The sequence below is a fragment of the Scyliorhinus torazame genome, chromosome 4 (genome assembly GCF_047496885.1).
Source record: "Scyliorhinus torazame isolate Kashiwa2021f chromosome 4, sScyTor2.1, whole genome shotgun sequence".
NCBI lineage: Eukaryota > Metazoa > Chordata > Chondrichthyes > Carcharhiniformes > Scyliorhinidae > Scyliorhinus > Scyliorhinus torazame.
The window spans coordinates 140,416,061-140,440,512 of NC_092710.1; the positions used below are offsets into that span (position 1 = coordinate 140,416,061).

Consider the following 24,452-nt stretch of genomic DNA (forward strand, 5'->3'; position numbering starts at 1 on the left):
GGGAACGGCGTATTGGGCCATAGCCATCTCAGACCACGCCCCGCACTGATTGGAGCTGGAGTTAGGAGAGGAGAGGGATCAGCACCCGCTGTGGCGTCTAGGTGTGGGATTATTGGCGGATGAGGAGGTGTGCGGGCGGGTGCGGGATGTATTGAAAGATATTTGGAGGCCAATGACAACGGGGAGGTGCAGGTGGGGGTTGTCTGGGAGGCGCTGAAGGCAGTGGTCAGGGGAGAGTTAATCTCCATCAGGGCTCACAGGGAGAAGAGAGAGGGCAGGGAGAGGGAGAGGTTGGTGGGGGAGATCTTAAGGGTGGACAAGAGATATGTAGAGGCCCCCGAGGAGGGACTACTCAGGGAGCGGCGGAACCTCCAGACGGAGTTCGACCTGTTGACCACAGGGAAAGCAGAGGCACAGTGGAGGAAAGCGCAGGGGGCGACGTATCAGTATGGGGAGAAGGCGAGTTGAATGCTGGCACACCAGCTTCGTAAGAGGGAGGCAGCGAGGGAGATATTTGGAGTTAAGGATAGCGGGGGGAATATGGTGCTGAGTGCGGTGAGAATAAACAAGGTATTTAGGGACATCTATGGGGATCTGAACAGATCTGAGCCTCCAGCGGGGGAAGAGGGGATGCAACGATTTTTGGATCAGCTGAGGTACCCGAGGGTGGAGGAGCAGGAGGTGGCTGGTTTAGGGGCGCCAATTGGGCTGGAGGAGCTGGTTAAAGGATTGGGGAGCATGCAGGCTGGGAAGGCCCCAGGGCCAGGTGGGTTCACGGTCGAGTTTTATAGGAAATACGTGGACCTGCTAGGCCCGTTGCTAGTGAGGACTTTCAATAAAGCAAGGGAGGGGGGCACCTTGCCCCCAACAATGTCCGGGTCGCTGATCTCTCTGATCCTGAAGCGGGACAAGGACTCACTGCAATGTGGGTCGTAGAGACCGATCTCGCTCCTCAATGTGGATGCTAAGTTGCTGGCAAAAGTGCTGGCTACGAGAATTAAGGACTGTGTCCCGGGGGTGATTCATGAGGATCAGACGGGATTTGTAAAGGGCAGGCAGCTAAACACTAATGTGCGGAGGCTCCTCAATGTGATTATGATGCCCTCGGTGGAGGGAGAAGCGGAGGTAATGGCAGCTATGGACGCGGAGAAGGCCTTCGACTGGGTGGAGTGGGAGTATCTTTGGGAAGTGCTGCGGAGGTTTGGGTTCGGGGAGGGATTCATCAGTTGGGTCAGACTGCTATATAGAGCCCCGGTGGCGAGTGTGGCTACGAATCGGCGGAGGTCGGAGTACTTTCGGCTGTATCGAGGGACGAGGCAGGGGTGCCCCCTGTCCCCCTTGTGTTTGCATTGGCAATTGAGCCTCTGGCCATGGCACTAAGGGAGTCCAGGAAATGGAGGGGACTGGTCCGCGGGGGAGAGGAACATCGGGTGTCGCTGTATGCGGACGACCTGTTGCAGTATGTGGCAGATCCAGTGGAGGGGATGGCGGAGGTCATGCAGATCCTAAGGGAGTTTGGCGACTTCTCGGGGTATAAGCTCAATGTAGGGAAAAGTGAGCTCTTTGTGGTGCATCCAGGGGGCCAGGGAAAGGGGATAGACGACCTGCCATTGAAGAGGGCGGAAAGGAGCTTTCGGTACTTAGGGATCCAAATGTCTGGGAGTTGGGGGGCCCTGCACAAGCTCAATTTGACGTGGTTGGTGGAGCAGATGGAGGAGGATTTCAAAAGATGGGATGTGCTGCCACTCTCGCTAGCAGGCAGGGTGCAGTCGGTTAAAATGATGGTCCTCCCGAGGATTCTCTTTGTGTTCCAGTGCCTTCCCATTATGATTCCCAAGGCCTTTTTCAAACGGGTAGGTAGGAGCATCACGGGTTTCATGTGGGCAAATAAGACCCCGAGGATAAAGAGGGTGTTTCTGGAGCGTAGTAGGGACAGGGAGGGCTGGCTCTGCCGAATTTGTGTGGCTATTATTGGGCTGCCAATGTGGCGATGATCCGTAAGTGGGTAATGGAGGGAGAGGGGGTGGCGTAGAAGAGGTTGGAGATGGCGTCCTGTGTGGGCACGAGCCTGAAGGCACTGGTGACGGCACCGCTGCTGCTCTCGCCGACAAGGTACACCACGAGTCAAGTGGTGGCGGCGACGTTGAAGATCTGGGGGCAGTGGAGACGACACAGGGGCGAGGTGGGAGCCTCGGTTTGGTCCCCGATTCGGGAGAACCATCAGTTCGTCCCGGGAAGGATGGATGGGGGGTATTGGAGCTGGCATCGGGCAGGGATTAGAAGAATGGGGGACCTGTTCATCGATGGGACGTTTGCGAGCCTAGGGGCGCTGGAGAAGTTTGCGTTGCCCCCCCGAAACGCTTTCAGGTACATGCAAATGAGGGCATTTGTGAGGCAGCGGGTGAGGGAATTCCCGCTGGTCCCGGCACAGGGGACTCAGGACAGGGTGATTTTGAGTGTATGGGTTGGAGAAGGCAGTGTTTCGGCGATCTACCAGGAGCTGAAAGAAGAGGAGGAGGCCTCGGTAGAGGAGCTAAAGGGCAAGTAGGAGGAGGAGCTTGGTGAGGAGATAGCTGAGGGGCTGTGGGCTGATTCCCTGAGTAGGGTTAATTCTTCCTCCTCTTGCGCCATGCTCAGCCTAATACAATTTAAGGTTACTCACAGAGCGCATATGACAGGGGCGAGGCTGAGTAGATTCTTTGGGGTGGAGGATAGATGTGGGAGGTGCTCGGGAAGCCCGGCGAATCACGTCCACATGTTCTGGTCATGCCCGGCACTGGATGGGTTTTGGAGGGGTTTCGCGAGGACTATGTCCAAGGTGGTGAAAGTCCAGGTCAAGCCGAGTTGGGCGTTGGCACTATTTGGGGTAACGGACGAGCCGGGAGTGCAGGAGGCGAAAGAGGCCGGTATCCTGGCCTTTGCGTCCCTGGTAGTCCGGCGGAGGATCTTGCTATTATGGAAGGACGGGAAGCCCCCCAGTGTGGAAACCTGGATAAATGACATGGCAGGGTTCATTAAGCTGGAGAGGATAAAGTTTGCCTTACGAGGGTCTGTGCAAGGGTTCTTCAGGCGGTGGCAACCGTTCCTAGACTATCTCGCGGAGCGTTAGGAGGAGGTCAGCAGCAGCAGCAACCCAAGGGTGGGGGGGGGGTCTCTTTCGGGTGGGCAATTCGGGTGAGTGGGGGGGAGCTTCCCTATGGGTACCTTTGAATGTCATATGGGGGGGTTACTGTATATGGGGAAACTCAATGTACAAGTTTTGTATAATTTTGACTGTTGTGTTTGTGTTTCTTTCTTTTTGTTAATGGAGGGGGGGGTTTGTTAAAAATTTTGTTGGAAAATTTGAATAAACATTTTTTTTTAAAAGACCATTAAGACCATAAAAGATAGGAGCAGAATTAGGTCAGTCGGCCCATCGAGTCTGCCCCACCATACACTCATGCCTGATATTTTTCTCATCCTCATTCTCCTTCCTTCTCCCCGTAACCCCTGCTCCCCTTATTAATCAAGAACCTATCTATCTCTGTCTTAAAGACACTCAGTGTTTTGGACTCCACAGCCCTTCGTGGCAAAGAGTTCCACAGATTCACTACCCTCTGGCTGAAGAAAACCCTCCTCATCTCTGTTTTAAAGGATTGTCCTTTCAGTCTGAGGCTGTGCCCTCTGGTTTTAGTTTTTCCGACTAGTGGAAACATTCTCTCCACTTCCACTCTATCCAGGCCTCGCAGTATCCTTCAAGTACCAATAAGATATCCGCTCATTCTTCTAAACTCCAATGAGTTCAGACCAAGAGTCCTCAACCGCTCCTCATAAGACAAGCTCTTCATTCCAGGGATCATTCTTATGAACTTCCTCTGGACCCTTTCCGAGGCCAGCACATCCTTCCTTAGATATGGGGCTGAAAACTGCTCACAATACTCCAAATGGGGTCATACCAGAGCCTTAAACAGCCTCAGAATTACATCTCTGCTCTTGTATTCTAGCCCCTCTCGACAGGAATGCATTTTCCTTCCTAACTGCCAACTGAACCTGCAACCTGGTGGAGGTCATTGAGATTTGTGCGGCACTGGGTGTCAGTCCGCCTGGTTACACTCCCCGAGCTGACGGCCGCTGCCACTGCCTCTCAGGCAGCGCTGGCTGACCAATGGCCGACCCTCCGATTCTCTCAGGGGAACAGGTTGTCCCGTCCGGACTCTACCGCATCCAACAGTCTGGCCAGGTCAGCATCTCCGAATCATGGAGTTGGTCTGTGCAGAGGCATGGCTGCGTGCTGTCTGGGGTTTGCTCTGCGGGATCAGTTTCAGAGCTACTCCCCCTTGTTAGCGGGGAGCTTCCATGCACAGTCCTAGCGAATCAGCTGGCAGGACAGCCATTGCGAACGTGAAACCCATGGGGCATCATTACCGGCCCTAATTGGTGTTAGATACCAGTGTCGGGAAGCACCTGGCAATTCCCACTCGCTCCCACACTTTTACTCTCACTCTTTCAGAGTAATTATAAGGAAAAGACTGACAGACCATCTGAAGTTAGTGATTCAAATCGCTTTGTGGGTTTCCAGTCCAGCGCAATTGTCCAGGGAAAGTTAGCGCTTCCTGCATAAAGTTTTACGTGGAAACACCCTAGAAGGACTCCCCAGGGCTTCTTTGGGTACTCCTCAAATCTGATGCTGGGGAGCCCTGAACACATAAATTAATCCTCTAAGCCCTGGTATCACTCGAATGAATCAACACAGAACTCCCTCTAAGTTCAATGTTGATTCTCAATGGGCTTAAATTTACGTACCCGCCCACTGGCCGAATTTTCCAATCCCGCTGAAGTCAATGGACCTTTGAATGGCCCGTTGCATTTTCCATCCCCGCCCCCTCCACAACAGGGCTGTAAAGTCCCACCCGTCTTTTCTTTCAGATTTAATACTTTGAGCCAAACAGCATTAATGTAGTCATGATGCTCATAAAATGTGTAATGACAGTAAAAGGCACCTGCTAAGTGGCTAGCAGCTACAAATGACAGGATTGTGCAATTCAAACCATGCAACGTGATCTGAATGCATAGTTTGTCATATTGTTTGAACTGTATATATTTCCATTGAGATGGTGAGGTTAACATAAAAGGCACACAGCAGAGGCAGAAAAACAACACGTCATTTCAGGGAGGTGGGTATTTTTAAAAATTGATCAAACATTTGGTCAAAAGGTGGGTTTTGCAAAGGAGGAGGGATGGTGGAGGAGGTTTAACAAGGTACCTGAAGGCACAACTGTTATGGGCCAGGGTTTAGCGAACCCCAAAGTGTATCATGGAGTTCACCTGACCCACAACTTTTAATAGATTGTGGTATGGGGAGCACACGGCCCACTCTACAGGTGTGGTACAGCAGACATGGAAAAGTATTTTTTAAAGCAAAACAATATTTATTCTATGAACTCACGTTAACCTCTTTAAAACATACAGTGAACATCTTAGCAACCATCAATTCAAATACAATCCCCAAAGAATACAACACTAAGTAATCCTTAATAATTTCCCAAACAACATCCAGAAGACAGAAGAAACACCCTTTAACAGAAGCACATTAGGCTTACATTCACTACTGAGAACATTTATAATTCTGAATTCACCAAATGATCAAGAGATAGTCTTTTCATGGTAGAGAGATCAACAGTACACCTGCTCTGTCTGGCTTCAGCTCCAACATTGAAAACAAAACTAAAACACACCCTGCAGCAAACAGCCAAAAACGAAAGTAAAAAGCTGACAGACAGCCCAGCTCCACCCACACTCTGACATCACTGATAAACACACATTTCTTAAATGTACATTTCTTAAACACCCATTTCTTAAAGGTACTATCACATGACACAACCAATAATGCTGAGGTCCGGGAGGTGGTAAAAGATAGGTCCGGAGTCGAGGAATGGAGAGTTCAGAGAGGGGGTTATAAAGTTGGCGAAGTTTGGAGAGGTAATGAAAGGCAACACAGTGGAAGGATACGGCAGAATAATATGTCCTTTTAATACAGATTTCTATGTGTAACTGTGTTCTAATTCTCATTTCAACAAACTTAATAGGGGGAAATTTAACCCCAAAACACTAGTCTGTTGGGGGCCAGGTGTGATGTTAAAATGTTACAAATCTCAAATATGCCTCCAACATACCTACTTCCATTTTAAATGGAGATATGACTGAGTGTGGTGAAGACAGTGACAACGAACACTCTCCCAGGAGGCGAGTTGTTCACATAAATATTATAACAAGGCTATATGTGTCTCATATTTAACCAATCATCCAGATCTAACCCTGGCCAGCTAGACCTCAGGAAACCTGAAAGCTAAAGGGACAAAATTAGACTGTTGCCTGAAAAATAAGTTTTTCATGCTTACAGGGAGAGGGGAATGGCACGATGTGAATCACTCATTCAGCAATCCGGTGCAGGCACAACAGGCCTCATGGCCTCTTTCTGTGCTGCAATAATTCCAGGATTCTGTGCTGCTTTTAGGAAAAGACAGGTGCCCTTGCAGCAATGTTTATGGGTCAGGCGGAGTTTATGTGTTTCCTGGCAGCCCACCAAGCCAACCAGCTTCTTTGTCTGCCATCAGAACCAAAGGCTCCCTTGGTTTGGAGATTGGACATCCCAATTGGGAATTGAATATTGGAATCCTCCCATCCCCATCAGATTGGTAACTAACCCCTTCTCTCACAATCCTTCCCAGAATCGGTTACCACCCATTCTCCCCATCTCCCCTCAGATTGTTAACTATTCCTCCTCACACCTCCACATTCCCACTAACATATAGCTGCAGCTTTCCTGTCTCCTTCTGTCTTTCTGCCCTGCAACTCCCACTGGTGCCTTTGTGTCCGTCATCAGGCTGACTTCTGAGTGCTAAGGAAAGATGTCTGAACATTTATTATTAGAGAGAGAAATTTCAAAGGAGAGTTGCCTGGACCAGCCTGCATGTCCTCTGCACCACATAGCTCCTTCTACCATAAACAATAGGACATTAAACAAAGGAAACCATTAACTGTTCTGTCCCTTTTCTTTTGCTCTTTTACTTGCTATTGATAGAAAATTCAATGGAAAATTCTTGCTGAATCATATAACCACAGGAGACTGTTAAAGACATTGTGAGCATATTTCACAGGAACAAATTGCAGAGCTGCGGTGTGGCTTTAATATGAGTGAATGCGTGGGAGTCTGACCCTGTGGTTAGCGGGGGGTGGGGTGGGGGGGGGGGGTAGGCAGCACAGAGGCTAAAAATCAAGGGAGTTCAAACAGTTACACAGAGCGTAATCGATGGCCATGGTAATTTAGATTCTGCCATTCAGGCTCCCCACTGACCTCCTGAATAATGAGAGAAGAGAAAGATAACAAGAGAACACAGGAAATATTCATCACTGAAAATCACTTGCAAAGAAACTGGAAATGTAAAATGATGAGATTATAAATATTTATGCGTATGTTCTTATTTATAAGATTAGACTGTCTGTGTAATGTTCCAGATAAGTGCTGAACAAGCAGTCTATCTTTTACACGCTTACTGACATTTTCACAATGGACATTTAGATGCCTTTAGGCCTCCCCGAGCACAATACAATAGACGTGTTGACTTGTATCAAAGGTTACATTTCATCAAGAGTTTCCTACATGTAGAGGGCAGTTTGGTTGAACAGGATTAACGCTCGAGACCTCATGTGGATATTGGCTCCAAATCACATCACTGCCAGATGTTGCCCTTCAAACATGGGCTTGCATTAAAGTTCATTCATAGCATCAGTTTAGTTTTGTTAATATAAAGCTTGAAAATCAGAAGCACCCGAGTGAATATCCGAGAACACTTCAGCATGGTTATTAATGGGAATTTGAAATACATTTCCAGGTGTACATATTTTTTAAGAAACTCTCATCAGAATATGATAGTGTTAGTGGCCTGAGAGAAGAAGATCCAACTGGCTAAAGAACCATCTTCATCCACACCTATTTTAAATTCCCATGAATTGATGATAATTCAATACAGTAAGTGTGAGATGATACATTTTGGTTGGACGAATAAGGACCTATTATTCGGATAATAGGATACGGGGCAAAGGAACTGAGAACTTCAAATACATAAATCGCTAAAAGCAGTGAAAGCAGGTTAATATGGTTATAAACAAAGCAAACCATGAACACTGAGGTTCGTTTCTAGAGGGGCAGAATGGAAAAGCAGCAAAGTTTTTGAACTTGAATAGTATTTTGGTTGGCTCACACACTGAGGAGTATTGTGCACGGTTCTGATTACCATGTTACAAAAAGGATATCGAGGCACCAGAATAGAAATTCACAAGGATAAAATGAGAACTGAGAGGATATACTTATCAAGGAAGTCTGAGCATGCTGAGGCATTTGCTCCAGAAAAAAAAACCAAGGCTGATGGTTGAACTGTTAGAAGTCTTTAAGATTATGGGGTGATTCTCCAGCCCCATGCACGCAGGCACAAATTGTATTGTGGCTGAAGATCCTTGCGAGAGGGCCATAACACAATTTGGGCCAGCGAGAACTCATTTTGGGATTCTCCTGCCTTCAGCCACGACGTGATCTGGTTCACGATCAGCGTGGAGGTAAAAGTATTCCCTTTGATGTGGTGGAAACGTTTAAAATGGTACCCTCACCGTCAATTTTATTACGCTTTAAAGTATTGAAGACTGCGTATATGCCTAGAAGACTAAACACTGAAATGTATTGCTAACAATTTAATGCACTATTACCTCCTAAAAGCTTTTTGATTGACAGGTCATGGCATTTTCTAAGGGTAGAATTAAGATTATTTATTTATAAGCTCTGCAGGATCCATTAACTCAGGGAAGCAGGTGGTTTTCTAACCATAGTTGTTTTTTAAGAGACTTACTCTTTGTTCTCAAGTAGTTCCAAGAAGGCAGCACGGTAGCACAAATGGATAGCACTGTGGCTTCACAGCGCCAGGGTCCCAGGTTCGATTTCCCACTGGGTCACTGTCTGTGTGGAGTCTGCACGTTCTCCCCGTGTCTGCTTGGGTTTCCTCTGGGTGCTCCGGTTTCCTCCCACAGTCCAAAGACGTGTAGGCTATGTGGATTGGCCATGATAAATTGCCCCTTGTGTCCAAAAAGGTTAGGAGGGGTTATGGGGTTATGGGGATAGGGTGGAAGCGATGGCTTAAGTGGGTCAGTGCAGATTTGATGGGCCGAATGGCCTCCTTCTGCACTGTATTGTAGCCACCTGGGTTGGCCACTTCCCGACTTAAAATGGAGAACCACAAAGACTAAAGGGAAATTCAGCCAACACAGGCAAAAACGAGCAAGTGCAGAAATCCTGTGTATTGGAACTTGCAAAACCAGACAGCACTGAAACCAGCAGCCATCTGCATAGTAATGAGCGATTCCAAGGCACAATTGCAACACTTAAGGTGAATAAAGCCAAGCCAGACTCCTCTGCGCCAGCAGGAGCCAAGACAAAGGAAGGCCAACGGACATTTAGGGACCGCCCAGCGATCAGGGAACAACTCCAGTATTGGAGAAATCGATCCAAGTGTTCGGGACGCAGTCCAATCACGTGGAACCAGGTACGAGGTCCGCCCCGAAGGGCGGGAAGCCCCTGGGGACTATAAAGTAAAGTCCCCAAGTTCAAATCGGTCTTCTTGGCAGGGTCACTCAACAACGCGAATCAACCCCTGAAAGTGAACTGCCCTAGTGGCCACATCAACCAAGTAAGTCTCCAGTCAACGCTCGCTACGAGATAGGCGCTCCTAGCTACAAGTCCATACCAGCTTTTGAATCCCGCAGACTCAGGACCTGAACGAAAGGCCATTTGTTCCCCTGACCTGGCGGGCCAATTCTGAAGCTAAGTATAGGCCTGTTAGTGATAGAAATAGTCTAGAAAGTAGAGTTATATGTATAAGTAGTGACTTACTGTAGAAAATAAATGTGTTTTGATTTGAATCTTACTAATTGATGTGTTGAGTTATTGATCAGTACTTGAACTTGAACCTCGTGGCGGTATCATAAAGATACCTGGCGACTCTAGAGCAAAGGTTAAACAAACAGAGCAAATCACGAATTAAGAGCCAACCAAAAGTTAGCAACAGCATGTTCTATGTTCTAAAGAGCAGGGGCTGCCCCAATAGCTGTTCTTTCTCGGAAGCACTTGAGAACAAAGGGCCGCCTTGTAAAAAAAACTGTGGTTATTCAACTTTTCATACTGACAGACTATTGAAAAGGTTTAGGGTACATATGAAATTACTTTTACTTTATTAAGAGAGATGTGTATTTTTGAGTACTAACAGACTGTTTAATGGATTTAGGGGTACACTTGAGAACACTTTAGCTTTATTGAGAGAGAGCTTTAATTGTTAGTTACTGACTGACTATTTAAAGGGTTCAAAGGCTGCAAGTGGGAAGACCACACAAACAGGCCTCATCCCAGGAAAGACCCAACTTCTACACAGACTCTAATACCATAGACTTTTGAAGAATCCCATGATATGGAAGAATTGCATTTCCTTGCTGCTGTGAAAATGGATAATGACATTTATTCTGGTGAACAACACAGCTGCTTGATGTATTGATGTATTCAGGGTTGGTTGATGTGGCATATGCCCCATGGAATTATTTAAAAGATTTCTGGACACATGGGTTCAAAGCTTCACTGCCATTGACCAGTGGTCAATGGTGCTTAGATTCTAAATCATGTCACATTTCAGACATTGCCATTCTGCTTGGTGAAATGTAGTCTGCAAAATAATCGTCTTTGTCGTTCCAAAGGCCAGCAGCTCTTCACTCCGGCAGTGCCAGCAGGAGTGGTAACCACTGCTGGTACTGCTGGTAGATCAAGGGGGTGGCATCCAGCGATGACCTGGATTTTCAGGTGGATCCAGAAACCCACTGGAGCCAAGCTGACTAGGCCCTGGCAAGGGGAATGGGAAGCATATTGGACAGGTTGGGGGCACGAGTGTGGAGGCAGAACTGTGGGGAAGGACCTATGATTGGGACCCAGGGCCTGACAAGAGGCATCCATCCCTTTTAATTGGCGAGTAGTCCACAGGCTACACATTGAGTGCTGGCATCTCCCAGCATCCATTAAATCAAGGTGACTATAGCATTAGGCCTCTTTTTTGGCATTAATTGCGAACATAAGAGCTTGAATTGGGCTGTGGGTGGGTACCCCACCTGGGCACCCCAGCCCTCCCACTCATAAAATCATGGTGGGGGGGCAGGGCCGGATGGGCACGCTGATGGCATGGCACCTTAATTGACGGGTCCACCCTGTAAAATTCAGCTGTTTATTTGCACCTCCACTGTGGTTGAATCTTTAATAGTTCGTAACTTCTCTCCTTCATACCAATTCTGGATCTGGCTTACGCTTGGCCTCAGAGCTTTCTGTTAAAAGCCTGTCGCAACTGTCCTTGCAGCATTGTGCATTGAAAATCCTTATTGACTGCCTACATCTCTGGCCTCCTTTCTTCTTTATCTCCAATCAAGCCTAAAAGTGATCACATACTTCCTGAAACAACTAATGTGTAACGTTCATCGATTGGTGAGCCCAGCTAATGAATTTTCATTATTTACAGCCTATAGATGAAGCAAGATCAAAGCTTAACTCATTTGCATGTTAACCTCTTATTTCAGTGCCTTTCTTCACAAATTACCTGAATGCGCCATGATTTAAAGCAACTTTTAAAATGAACACATTCTCAAAATGTCATTGGCAGCAAAGTGGTCAAAACATTCCTGGGATTATAAAATCTAGGATGGTGCAGAGTAATAAAACAGGTTAAATGGAAAAGAAATGACACCAAAGAAGTTCCTCAAATTTAAGATAGATATCTGAAGCTGAAGAACATTCAGGGCTTAAGGAACCATTTACGAGTGTCCCAACAAAGAGCTGACACTGCCACAAATTGCCAAATAAGCCTCCTTCACAGGCTGTCAAATAGCAGGGAGCTGATGGTTCGCATCTGAGATTCATAAAGGCAGAGATAAAGGAGGCTCCAACCAGAAATCTCTGAAATTCTTTGGAAAGGAAAAGTTTGGATAGGACAGCAGGGTAGAAAGTATAACTAAGAAATTGTAGACTAATTAGCCGTATTTCAGCCCATTTTATGAGATGAAATCACAAAGCACTTGGAAAAACACAAGTTAACTAGAACAAATCAGCATTGCTTTGCAAAGTCATGTTTGGCAATAAAGTCATGTTTGGCAATAAAGTCATGTTTGACAATCTTTAAAAAAATCCAAAGAAATAACAGAGGGAGTAGTGAAAGGAAATGCAGTAGATTTTGGTTTATACAGATTAAAATCAGCACTTAATAAGCTGCCAGTAAAGAAGCATTGTTAAACATGATTGTAGCACGATCAATCACTCACGAGACGAGAAGAGATGGAGTCAATCGATGGCTTTATTCCACAGACTTGTTCCCCAGCAGCACAGTTACGGAATGCGGCTGCTGGGACAACCCGGCTCTTATACTCCGCCTTACTGGGTGGAGCCAGTAGGTGGCTGATCCAATCTGGACCCAGCGTCTATCCACCAATAGCCTCTCGGCATCACATGGTACCGTAATACCCCTAATACATACCACCACATTGATGATCCATGCAATTTAGGGGAACGTGTCCACATGAATGAAATGGCTGGAGGGCAGAAAGCAAAGAGTAAGGGTCAAAAAAGATTAACAGATTGAAGAGGTGGAGTGTATGGTGTTCTCCAGAGTTCGGTGTTACTATTACTTACTATACTGGATACATAATGAATCAGAATTTAGCAATTGAGGGAACAATATTGAACTTAGTTAATTGAGGATGAGACAATATATCAAATCATGATACACACCGTGAACAACTGCAATAGATAGTTATTTTGTATTCTGATTCGCAGGCTGATTCGTAATTTGTTTGAATCGCATCATGAACAAGTGCGTACAGGTGGAGTGCAATATTAGATAATTACTTATACACATATAAGAAGACACGGAGGCTGATGCCTGCAGCAGTCCAGTGCATCTAAAGTCACAGACGTACAGGCTGCCTGTATTTTCTGCAACCTTGATTACTCCATGTTCCATGTGTATATAAACTATGAGGGGTTGCAGCCCCCTCTTCATTATTCAAATTCTGGTTACTCACCTATGGCCACCCAGTGTGGAGGTACGTGGGCAGGGTGGAGGTTCTCCTCATTAGCCTTCTCCTGGACCTGGCCAAAGTGGCCACAAAGTGGGAAGACTGTGGATGGTTGAGGCCATCCAACACAACTGTCTGATTTTTTCATGCGGTTGTGATTGCACCTGGTATGTCCCTGGAAAAGGAGAATGCAGCATCCAATGGTATATTTGAAGCTTTCTGTTACCTGTGGCCACCACAAGGGGTGGAATTCTTTACCAGCCCTGAAAACAGCATTTCACTTATATAAGCTTCCTTTAAAGGTATTGGGCATGATTCAGTGACCCTGTTGTGCTCGGTGCAGATCTGGACGCAACGGGTGAATCGCACTCGAGACCCAGATCAGGCTCCACGCCAGGCCAGTCACCTGATCCATTCCGCCCGGTATGATCTGGATCTCACCCTCGCTGGGTGAGATTCAGATTGGAATATTTAAATGAACCGTAATAGCCGATGCCTGATTCACACGGTGCCCAGTGCTCACTGGCGGCACCTGGGAGAAATCATCATGGTGCCGTTTAGTACTGGTCGACACAAACATGGACCAGTTGTGACGGCACCTCGGGGTGTCTCCCAAGCCATTGGAGACAACTGGGCAGGTGGGGACAGGGCAGGTTGGCACCCTGGCACTTCCCCTGGCACCTGGCACATTGGCACTGCCAGCCTGGAATCCTGGAAGTTCCACCTGGGCACCCTGGCAGTCCCACCTTGGCACTGCCAGGGTGCAAGGTGCACCACCAGGGTGCCATGCTGGCAGTGCCAGGGTGCCTATATGCCAATTTGGCAGTGCCAAGGTGCCCAAGTGATAGATAGCACTTCCAGAGGTTGGGAAGGGGGGGGGGGGCATTTCTAGGTGGGGGGGGCGGGGCGGGGGGGGGGGGGGAGTCCAGGGGCCTCCTCATGGTTGGGGTGTCGCTCAGCAGACTTTAACATGAATCCGCTAAATTGCGTAAAGTGGCACAATGTCTCATTGTGGGGCTGTCTATTAGTTTTATTTGCAATTTGTTAATTAGCCTATTATATTTTATTGGTATACTCAAACGAGTATAAAGAGACAGACTCCCTCCATGACTGGTGGGCAGCACAGGGGCTGGGTGCATCATCATCTCTGGTCATTTAATTTTACTTTGATAAGTTCCTTTGATATTTTGTTTTTTGATTACAATAATCTTATAGGACCCATTTCAGAGAATGAAGTATTTATTTTGCTGAAAGGAGTATCAAGGCTCACTTCTGGAGTATAACATTGGAAATGCCATTTTAATTTGATAAGTTCCTTTAAACATTTTTGTTTTAGTTGAAATAATGGACGTGCCCCTATAAAAGGGGATTGATAATTCATTTATTTGTTTATCATTTGTCAAATGTGCATAAGGAGACACGTGTTGTCACTGGGTTGTAGAGTTAGGAGCTATACATTTTTCATGTTTCACTTTATGAATGGAACCCTGGAAGTGCCACTTTGTGAAATTTGACTCCCAGCCTCCGTCTTCACCAACTGGCAGTAAAAGGCTTAACAACCTATGTTGAAATTCATTTGCCATTTGCACACTCATTCTGTAAATTTGTTCACACCTTTTGTATTTTGTTGCTGCCCTCCACGGTATTAACTTTACCCCCTCCCAATTTAACATTGGCTGCTTTTTTTGATTTTAGGGATTCCTGAGTCTAACTCATTTATGTGAATTATGAACAACAGTAGTCCAAGAACCAATCCTTATGAAATGCTACTTTTCACCTTCTGCCTATGAAGAGAAGAAAGACTGGGAAAATACAGACAATAAGGAAAAGTTTTTCTTATCAAGTTTTATGAATGCTTCATTGCGTGTAGGACTGTGACATGCAGGTCTTGTGGTGCAGTGGGGAGCGGCGCTGTCTGAGCCCGAAGCTCTGGATTTGAGTCCCACACCAATCTTTATGGCCATAGACGGTGGGTTCACAGCGAGGTCAAACAGGCTGAGTATCAACCTATAAGATCCTTCCAACACATGCCGATGGTGAGATTCTTGGTCAGCCATGTGATAGAAAGAATGTTAGTGCCTCTACTATCACTATCCATGACTCCAGGCGATAACATATGTGTAAAAGTGCATGTTGCCACAGCAACTTGGACTCCCTGTGTGAACTGTAATCATAACTGTATCACCAGGGGTTTTGGTTGGTTGCGCAGGAACATGAATTATCCCTTTAAAGTTGTCCTTGGGCTGTTAAGTACCGGCCTTAAATCTCTGTGGTGAGTGTAATTTGAAACAAGTGCACAATTTCTTCAAAACAATAGAGCAGTGGGAATCATCCAGCAACTTCCAGTGATTTCCATTTCAGAGGATATCTCTCCCTGACCACAAAATGCTAGATAAGTTGCACACTAACAAAGGAATGAGTGGCACAATGGTTAGCACTGCTGCCTTCCAGCACCAGGGATCTGGGCTCAGTTCCGACCTTGGATGACTGTTCGTGTGGAATTTGCACATTCTCCCATGTAGGCATCAGGGGCAAAATTCTCCCCCAATGGCGCGATGTCCGCCGACTGGCGCCAAAAACGGCGCCAATCAGACGGGCATCGCGCCGGCCCAAAGGTGCGGAATGCTCCGCATCTTTGGGGGCCGAGCCCCAACATTGAGGGGCTAGGCCGACGCCGGAGGGATTTCCACCCCGCCAGCTGGCGGAAATGGTGTTTGTTGCCCCGAAGCCGGCGCGGAAATGCGGAAAAACGTCAGCGGCCGCAGACAGTTTCACGCGCATGCGCAGTGGGGAGAGTCTCTTCCGCCTCCGCCATGGTGGAGGCCGTGGTGGAGGCGGAAGGGAAAGAGTGCCCCCACGGCACAGGCCCGCCCGCGGATCGGTGGGCCCCAATCGTGGGCCAGGCCACCGTGGGGGCACCCCCGGGGTCAGATCGCCCCGCGCCCCCCCAGGACCCCGGAGCCCGCCCGCACCGCCTGGTCCCGCCGGTAAATACCAGCTTTGATTTACGCCGGCGGGACAGGCAATTTCTGGGCGGGACTTCGGCCCATCCGGGCCGGAGAATTGAGCGGGGGGTCCCGCCAACCAGCGCGGCCCGATTCCCGCCCCCGCCCAATCTCCGGTACCAGAGTCTTCGGCGGGGGCGGGGGCGGGATTCACGGCGGCCAACGGCCATTCTCCGACCCGGCGGGGGGTCAGAGAATGACGCCCCTGGTTCCTTCTGGATGCTCCGGATTCCTCTCACAGTCCAAAGATGTACTTGTTAGGTGAGGTTATGGGTATAGGGTAGGGTAGCGTGCCCAGGTAGGGCGCTCATTCAGAGGGTCGGTACAGACTCGATGGGCCAAATTGCCATCTCTGCACTGCAAGGATTCTATTTAGCATTAATATCACTGTTAGTTTGCCAGCAAATTCTGGTCCAGTGTTTTGCGTGAAACCTGGACTTGAACTAATGGTTGAGCATATAGTAAGACTTAATAATTTGCATATGCATGGTGTCATGTGATTTGAAAAGATGCACATTTTTTAACCATTTTACTGACATTGTCTCCATTGTTAAGAATAGAACCTAGCTGATGTTTTTTGCATGATTGACAGCTGCATGTGTTACTTCACATGACTGAATAGTAAACAGCACCTTGTCAGTTTTGATAGTTATAATAACAAACAAAATGGTTCCAAAGCCATGACCTTTAGCCTTCTCATTTCTCCTTAAGAATGAAGCTGGATAGAAGCTCTAATCAATGCTAAACTTGAGGGTGCGGCAGTTGCAAAGCATAAGGACTTACTTTTTGTTACCACCATCTTTGTTTAGATATTTTTCCCCTCTGCGGGGAGGCATTGGCATGAACTTGTGATTCGCTGAAATAATTTAGCAGTGTAGTAAAAATAAATTTTTCTAATTACCCAGTCTCCCTTTGTTCACTGCCTGACCGATTGGCGAGATAACATCTTCTCCTCAAATTCGACCTCAGTATCTGATAACCTAGAAAAAAAAATGAACATCAGAGTCAAAGTTTCATGAGAAAAACGGAGAACATTTAGAACATAGAACATAGAACATAGAACATAGAACAATACAGCGCAGTACAGGCCCTTCGGCCCACGATGTTGCACCGAAACAAAAGCCATCTAACCTACACTATGCCATTATCATCCATATGTTTATCCAATAAACTTTTAAATGCCCTCAATGTTGGCGAGTTCACTACTGTAGCAGGTAGGGCATTCCACGGCCTCACTACTCTTTGCGTAAAGAACCTACCTCTGACCTCTGTCCTATATCTATTACCCCTCAGTTTACAGCTATGTCCCCTCGTGCCAGCCATTTCCATCCGCGGGAGAAGGCTCTCACTGTCCACCCTATCCAACCCCCGATCATTTTGTATGCCTCTATTAAGTCTCCTCTTAATCTTCTTCTCTCCAACGAAAACAACCTCAAGTCCATCAGCCTTTCCTCATAAGATTTTCCCTCCATACCAGGCAACATCCTGGTAAATCTCCTCTGCACCCGCTCCAAAGCCTCCACGTCCTTCCTATAATGCGGTGACCAGAGCTGTACGCAATACTCCAAATGCGGCCGTACCAGAGTTCTGTACAGCTGCAACATGACCTCCTGACTCCGGAACTCAATCCCTCTACCAATAAAGGCCAACACTCCATAGGCCTTCTTCACAACCCTATCAACCTGGGTGGCAACTTTCAGGGTTTAATCATTAGGTAGCCTTTGACTAAAATATTGTGCAACAAGGTTTATTTTTCTCATAGTACTAGTTTCAACAAAGGGTTAAACCTTCAGTCGGGGTAGACTTTGTGAACATTGACTATTAAATATTTTGTGAACGATTAACTGGGGCTACAATGTGTGGGCCGATTATAATTATCTTTGCAATGAAGCTGTCTCATGTTAGTCATAAAGCATAATTGATTTTCCTTTCACCATGACAACAGCTTCTGTTTTTGAAAGAAGAGTTTTCACATACTGAATAATGTCATGTGAGAGTACCTTTAAGAAATGGATGTTTAAGCAATGTACCTTTCAGAAATGGGAGCTGATCATATTACTGAAGTGATGTCAGAGGGTGGGGGGAGCTGAGCTCACTTCTGCTTTTCTGAGTTTCAGTTTGAGAAGGCAGCTGCGAGTGTCTGTGTGTTTTGCTGAGAGCTGCAGGAAGAAACACAGAACTGGTCTGTTGATTTCTGCATTCCAAAGAGTATAAATATATTGAATGTAACCTAATGTGTTATTATTTTTGAAGGTTTGAAGTCTTTTGGATGTTTAAAGGAACAGTTTGAAGGATTATTTAGTGTTGTAGATTTTTGGGGTTAACTTTGAAGTAATGGGTCTTAAGATATTCAATGTTTGTGTTTAAAAGGTTAACTTGAGTTCATAGAATAAACATTGTTTTGTTTTAAAAACCATTTGTCCATAATTGCTGTATCACACCTGGAGAGTACACCGTGTGCTTCCCACACCACAATCTATTAAAAGTTGTGGGTCGGTTGAACTCCATGAAACACTTTGAGGTTCTGTAAACCCAGACCCATAACAATAGTAAGATTATCTCTTTAACTTGTGACTGTAGGAGTTTCTATTACAGTCACAATGATGCTGTATGACCTCGGTGATGCATTCATACTTAAAGTGTACTAAACAATAACATTACAGAGCAGAGGTTGAACATGACTGTATTCTGATTAGTTGACCACTAAATTACATATTGTCCTTTGAAAACAAAACGTTGGTTAGCTATTGCTTTAACCTCCATTAAAGTTCAAAGATAAATTTCTTGATGTCACCCGGGAACTTCTGTATAATCTAGTTTGTCGTACCTAGCATTTAGAAGGGATAGAATAAATTATGTGCACAAATTAGAATCTCTCTGTGAAGCTGTCTTTAGTAACTGTGTCATTTGTAGGAATTTGGTCTCGGAAAAGTGCTTGCTTCTAACTTGTGGAGCAACAGAAAAACATCTGTAATATAACATGTCAAAAGTATCAGACTCACTTTCAAATCAGCTCTCTTCCGAATATAACTCCAATACAGTTAATTACCAACATCTTCCCCTTCAGTCCCAATCAGTACTTCTAAGCCAACAGAAAGCCAAAAAAAGAGAGCCCCTCTTTAATATTAAACACCAACCAGTACCGGCCGCCGCAAACAGGCGGCGGAATGTGGCGACTACGGGCTTCTCACAGTAACTTCATTGAATCCTGCTTGTGACAATAAGCGATTATTATTATTATTATTATTATTAGTTCACACGCTGTTGCATGAGTTATGTCTTGTTGCCCATTCACATAAATTGAATCCATTGTATATCACTGCCCACTGCCTAACAACTTGCAAAAGAAAAATAATAATTTTAACTATGCACCTCCTTCATTGAAAAACAAAACCCTGATTGCGTGCTTCTCAGAAAATGTCAAGGAGAAAGGTATCAGGGTCGATTTTCCAACCTTTATGCTGCCTAGGCACAGAATTCAATGGAAATTAATATTGGGCATCATTTAGATCAGGCAGTTAATACACAATGCCAGCTTTATTTCCATACAATGCTTTAAAATCTACCCCATATCTCAAAATACTTCCTGTCAGTGAGGAGACATCACTGGGAGAAAAGTGTATTTTCTCCATAAGCAATGGAAAGCACCACAAATGCTTTTCATGATGGTTGGGTCTTTTAATATGTTAACATTATTTTCACTTATCCGATGAGGATTATTTTACTGTTAAGTGGAAGACTTTCCATTTTAGGAAACCATCAATGAGTATAATTATATAATTAAGGCGTAAAGCTCCCTTTATTGTGACCTGATAATAAATCTTAAAAACGAATCTGTATGCCCAACAGAGTGGTACATTTATTTCTTGTACTGACTGTTTTGTATTTTTTCCTGAGTGAAATAGCTGGCTTTATGCTGTGAGTCCATGCCAACTAGTATTGGAACGATTCTTTCAAAATAAACTTCACAAAGGACTCCTATGGATCAGCAAGCAGAGAAACTTGCCGTTACTCAATCTGGGCTAAATTTGAACATAGAATCCGAAGGTGAAAGGCTTGCGTGCAATATGCTGAGCTACAATGTACTTGGTCCATTTTTAAATTAATTAGGAAAGGGCATAAACAGAGAACATGCAGATGCGAGTGCTTTTCAGTTTCTTACTTGACACCCAAATACCATTAGCAGCTTGTGTCTTTGTTGTTTTCTGGCTATGCTGCTTCTGTGATGAGGAGAAATTTCATGCACTACAAAGTTCTAAACATACATCTTTGTCCACATGTTTTCTCTATTAATGAGGAAGCCTATGTACAACAACACATCAGAGACACTGAGACGTGCTATATATGTGCATGTCCCCACAGCTGACAAATTCAGAGACTATGGAAGCCAGAAGATCTGTTTTGTTTGCTTTTACTTCGACGGAATGGTAGCACAGTGGTTAGCACTTCAGTCTCATGGTGCCGAGGACCTGGGTTCAATCCTGGCCCCGGGTCACTGTCCGTGTGGAGTTTGCACATTCTCCCATGTCCGCATGGGTCCCACCCCCACAACCCAAAATGGGCAGGGTATGTGGATTGGCCACGCTAAATTGCCCCTTAATTGGAAACAAATTAATTGGGTACTCTATTGTTTGCTTTCACACAGCATTGTTGAACAAAAATTTTACAAGATCATTCTGTGATCATTTATTTGCACCAGGAACTCTCTCCATCAAAATGCCATTGAGGCTGGGTCAAGTAACACTTTAAAAACTGTGCTTGATGGATTTTTACTAGTTAATGATACTTGGGAATACATAACCCATCAGGCATTAAAATACAGATCAACTATAATCTAGTTAAATGACAGGATCAACTCAAAGGTTGAACGGCTTACTCCTGTGCCTGTTTTCCTGCGCACATTCAGTGGGGGGGGGAATTGTACACCTCACCCCCTCCAGTATATTTGAACAGTAAGAAGTCTTACAACACCAGGTTAAAGTCCAACAGGTTTGTTTCGAATCACTAGCTTTCTTTCACCTGAGGACGGAGCAGCGCTCCGAAAGCTAGTGATTCAAAACAAACCTGTTGAACTTTAACCTGGTGTTGTAAGACCTCTTACTGTGCTCACCCCAGTCCAACGGCGGCATTGCCACAGTATATTTGAAGGCATGCGAGGCATGTAAAATAAAATAGGTGGTCAGGCCACACCTTCCCACTCACAGCCGGGCTTTTCCCATATCACGGTAAGTTGTCAGCCAACATATCCAGCCTCAGGCCTATTGAAGCCTTATGTTACCAATTAAAGGCCATCACACGTTGGATGGGGGAAAGCTGAACTCAGGGTAAAACGTAGGAGTGAAGGGGGGAATACCTCATTTGGGGATCCTCTGTGCCCATCAGGAAACCCCCTGAAGATGCTCCCCCCTCACTTTCCCACCTCCCCAGCCCCTGTTGTTCCTGTTGTTCCTCCACCCCACCAGACTGGCCTCCCAACTTGAGCTCTCACCGGCTCACCCTCATTCCTCGTTATGGTTTCTGATCCCTCACTGACCAAAGAACCTGGACTTACATTTCAATCTAATACTAATACCCATGTGTGGTAGTATGCATTAGGGGTCATGTGGGACTGTGAAGCCGTGATGCTATTGGCTGACAGATCCCGGGTCCTGGTTGGCTGTTGATCCCTAGCTCCACCCTGAAGGCGGAGTATAAGAACCTGGGCTTCTCCCCGCAGCTCCAGTCTGTTGCTGAGCTGCGGGGAACAAGTCACGCTTAATAAAGCCTCATCGACTTCATCTCTATTCGTCTCTCTCGTAAGTCATTGTGCGCTACAATTTATTAAGCGTGCTTAAAGGACTATGGAGCTCAGGATCGCCCCGGAATGCCTGCGGATCAGCCCCCACGCAGTGAACGCGGCAGCAGTTTTTAAACACTGGCAGACTTGTTTCGAAGGCTACCTCCGAACGGCCCCCGGCCGGATCACAGAAGACCAGAAACTACAGGTCCTGCACTCAAGGGTAAGCCCGGAAATTTAATTTACCCTCTCATAGAAGACGCAGAGGATTTCCCGACGGCGCTTGCAGCACTAAAGAGCGTCTACGTTCGCCCAGTGAACCAGGTCTACGCACGCTACCAACTCGCAACGAGACGGCAAAGTCCCGGAGAATCGCTAGAGGAGTTCTACGCCGCGCTGCTAATTTTGGGACGGGGCTGCGGCTGCCCGCCGGTAAACGCGACTGAACACACGGACATGTTAATTCGCGATGCGTTTGTGGCTGGTATGAACTCTCCCCAAATCCGCCAAAGACTTTTAGAAAAAGAGTCGCTAGGACTCTCAGAGGCACGGGCCATCGCAGCTTCCCTAGATGTGGCCTCGCAAAACGCCCGCGCCTACGGCCCCGACCGTGCGGCAGCCCCTTGGGCTCCGTGGACCCCCGTCGCGACAAACCCCCCCCCTCCCTCACAGGCTTGCGCGGTTAAGACGCCAGATCATCCCGGGGGGGCCCGCTGCTATTTCTGCGGGCAGGCGAAACACCCCCGGCAGCGCTGCCCGGCCCGCGCAGCGACTTGCAAGAGCTGCGGGAAAAAGGGCAATTTCGCGGCTGTGTGCCGGTCCCGGGGGGTCGCTGCTGTCCCTGGAGAAGAAAGAGTCCAGCGCATCCCAAACGCTCCCCAACCCCCCCAGCGCCCCATGTGCGACCCGCGGGCGCCGCCATTTTGGGTCCTGGCCACGACGAGGGGAGGATGGGCGCCGCCATCTTGTGACCCCCAGCCATGTGCGATGCATGGGGGGCGGCCATTTTGTCCACCCCCGACCACGTGCGATCCGTGGGGGTGGCCATTTTGTCCACCCCCGGCCGCGTGCGATTCATGGATGCCGCCATCTTGGATGACAACAAAGGACCACAGCACCGACGGCTCCACGGGGTCCGAAGAAGACGCTGAGACACTACGACCACATCTGGCCTCGGTGACGCTGGATCAAGCACGGCCCCGGACGCTCCAGACGACGACAACAACGGTGCTGATCAACGGACACGAGACACCATGCCTGATCGACTCCGGGAGCACCGAAAGCTTCATCCACCCCGACACGGTAAGACGCTGTTTCTTGACCATCCGTCCCAGTACGCAAAAGATTTCCCTAGCTGCAGGATCCCACTCCGTAGAGATCAAAGGGTTCTGCATAGTGACCCTAATGGTGCAAGGAAGGGTGTTTAAAAACTACAGGCTCTACGTCCTTCCCCAACTCTGCGCGCCCACATTACTGGGATTAGATTGCCAGTGCAACCTGCAGAGCCTAACGTTTCAATTCGGCGGCCCTATACCCCCACTCACTATCTGCGGCCTCGCAACCCTCAAAGTTGAACCGCCATCCTTGTTTGCAAACCTCACCCCGGATTGCAAACCCGTCGCCACTAGGAGCAGACGGTACAGCGCCCAGGACCGGACATTTATCCGGTCCGAAGTCCAGCGGTTGCTGAAGGAAGGCATAATCCAGGCCAGCAATAGTCCCTGGAGAGCACAGGTGGTAGTAGTAAAGACCGGGGAGAAGCAAAGGATGGTCATAGACTATAGCCAGACCATCAACAGGTACACACAGCTAGATGCGTACCCTCTCCCCCGCATATCCGACATGGTAAATCGGATTGCCCAATATAAGGTCTTCTCCACCGTGGACCTCAAGTCCGCCTATCACCAGCTCCCCATCCGCCCAAGTGACCGCAAGTACACAGCCTTCGAGGCAGATGGGCGACTATACCACTTCCTAAGGGTCCCATTTGGCGTCACAAACGGGGTCTCGGTCTTACAACGGGAATGGTTGATCAACACGGGTTACAGGCCACGTTCCCGTACCTCGACAACATGACCATCTGCGGCCACGATCAGCAGGACCATGACGCCAACCTCCAAAAATTCCTCCAGACAGCAAACGCCTTGAACCTCACATTAAACGAGGACAAGTGCGTGTTTAGCACAAACCGGCTGGCCATCCTGGGATACGTAGTGCGCAATGGGATAATAGGCCCACACCCCGAACGCATGCGCCCCCTTATGGAATTTCCCATGCACTACACCATGACCTTCTTCCTATGTTTCCCTTAGAGTCCCAGCAGTGACTGTGTTCTGGTGCTGCTGGGACTGCTTAGCTGCCCACCAATTGGATTGGTAGCAGCTCCCGAGGGTGGGACTTCCTGTTCCTGAGGGGAGGAAGCCACATTCTTATCTTGATACGGTTGCCCCAGCTGTGCGGCAGCCTTTATTAAAGTCGATGAACTGCCACTCTCCCCCCACCCATCCTTGTTCAAATCACCCCATTATATTCAGCAGGTTATTGGAAGG

The 24,452-nt window shown here is 47.2% G+C and overlaps 2 long non-coding RNA genes across 3 annotated transcripts in view; one reads left to right on the forward strand and one right to left on the reverse strand.

The window, feature by feature from the left end:
- The window catches only part of LOC140411649 (uncharacterized), a 94,919-nt gene extending 82,489 nt beyond the window's left edge, over positions 1-12,430 (reverse strand). Inside the window, exon 1 of the long non-coding RNA XR_011940927.1 lies at positions 12,370-12,430. This is a non-coding gene — a long non-coding RNA (uncharacterized lncRNA). The remainder of the gene's footprint in view (positions 1-12,369) is intronic.
- Positions 1-24,452, forward strand: part of LOC140411648 (uncharacterized) — an 81,012-nt gene that overhangs the window by 39,828 nt on the left and 16,732 nt on the right. Inside the window, exon 1 of one of the 2 annotated variants that reach the window (XR_011940925.1) lies at positions 18,244-18,309. The exons of the other annotated variant lie outside the window; for it this stretch is intronic. This is a non-coding gene — a long non-coding RNA (uncharacterized lncRNA). Of the gene's footprint in view, positions 1-18,243; positions 18,310-24,452 lie in introns of those variants that run through there. 2 annotated transcript variants of the gene reach the window in all.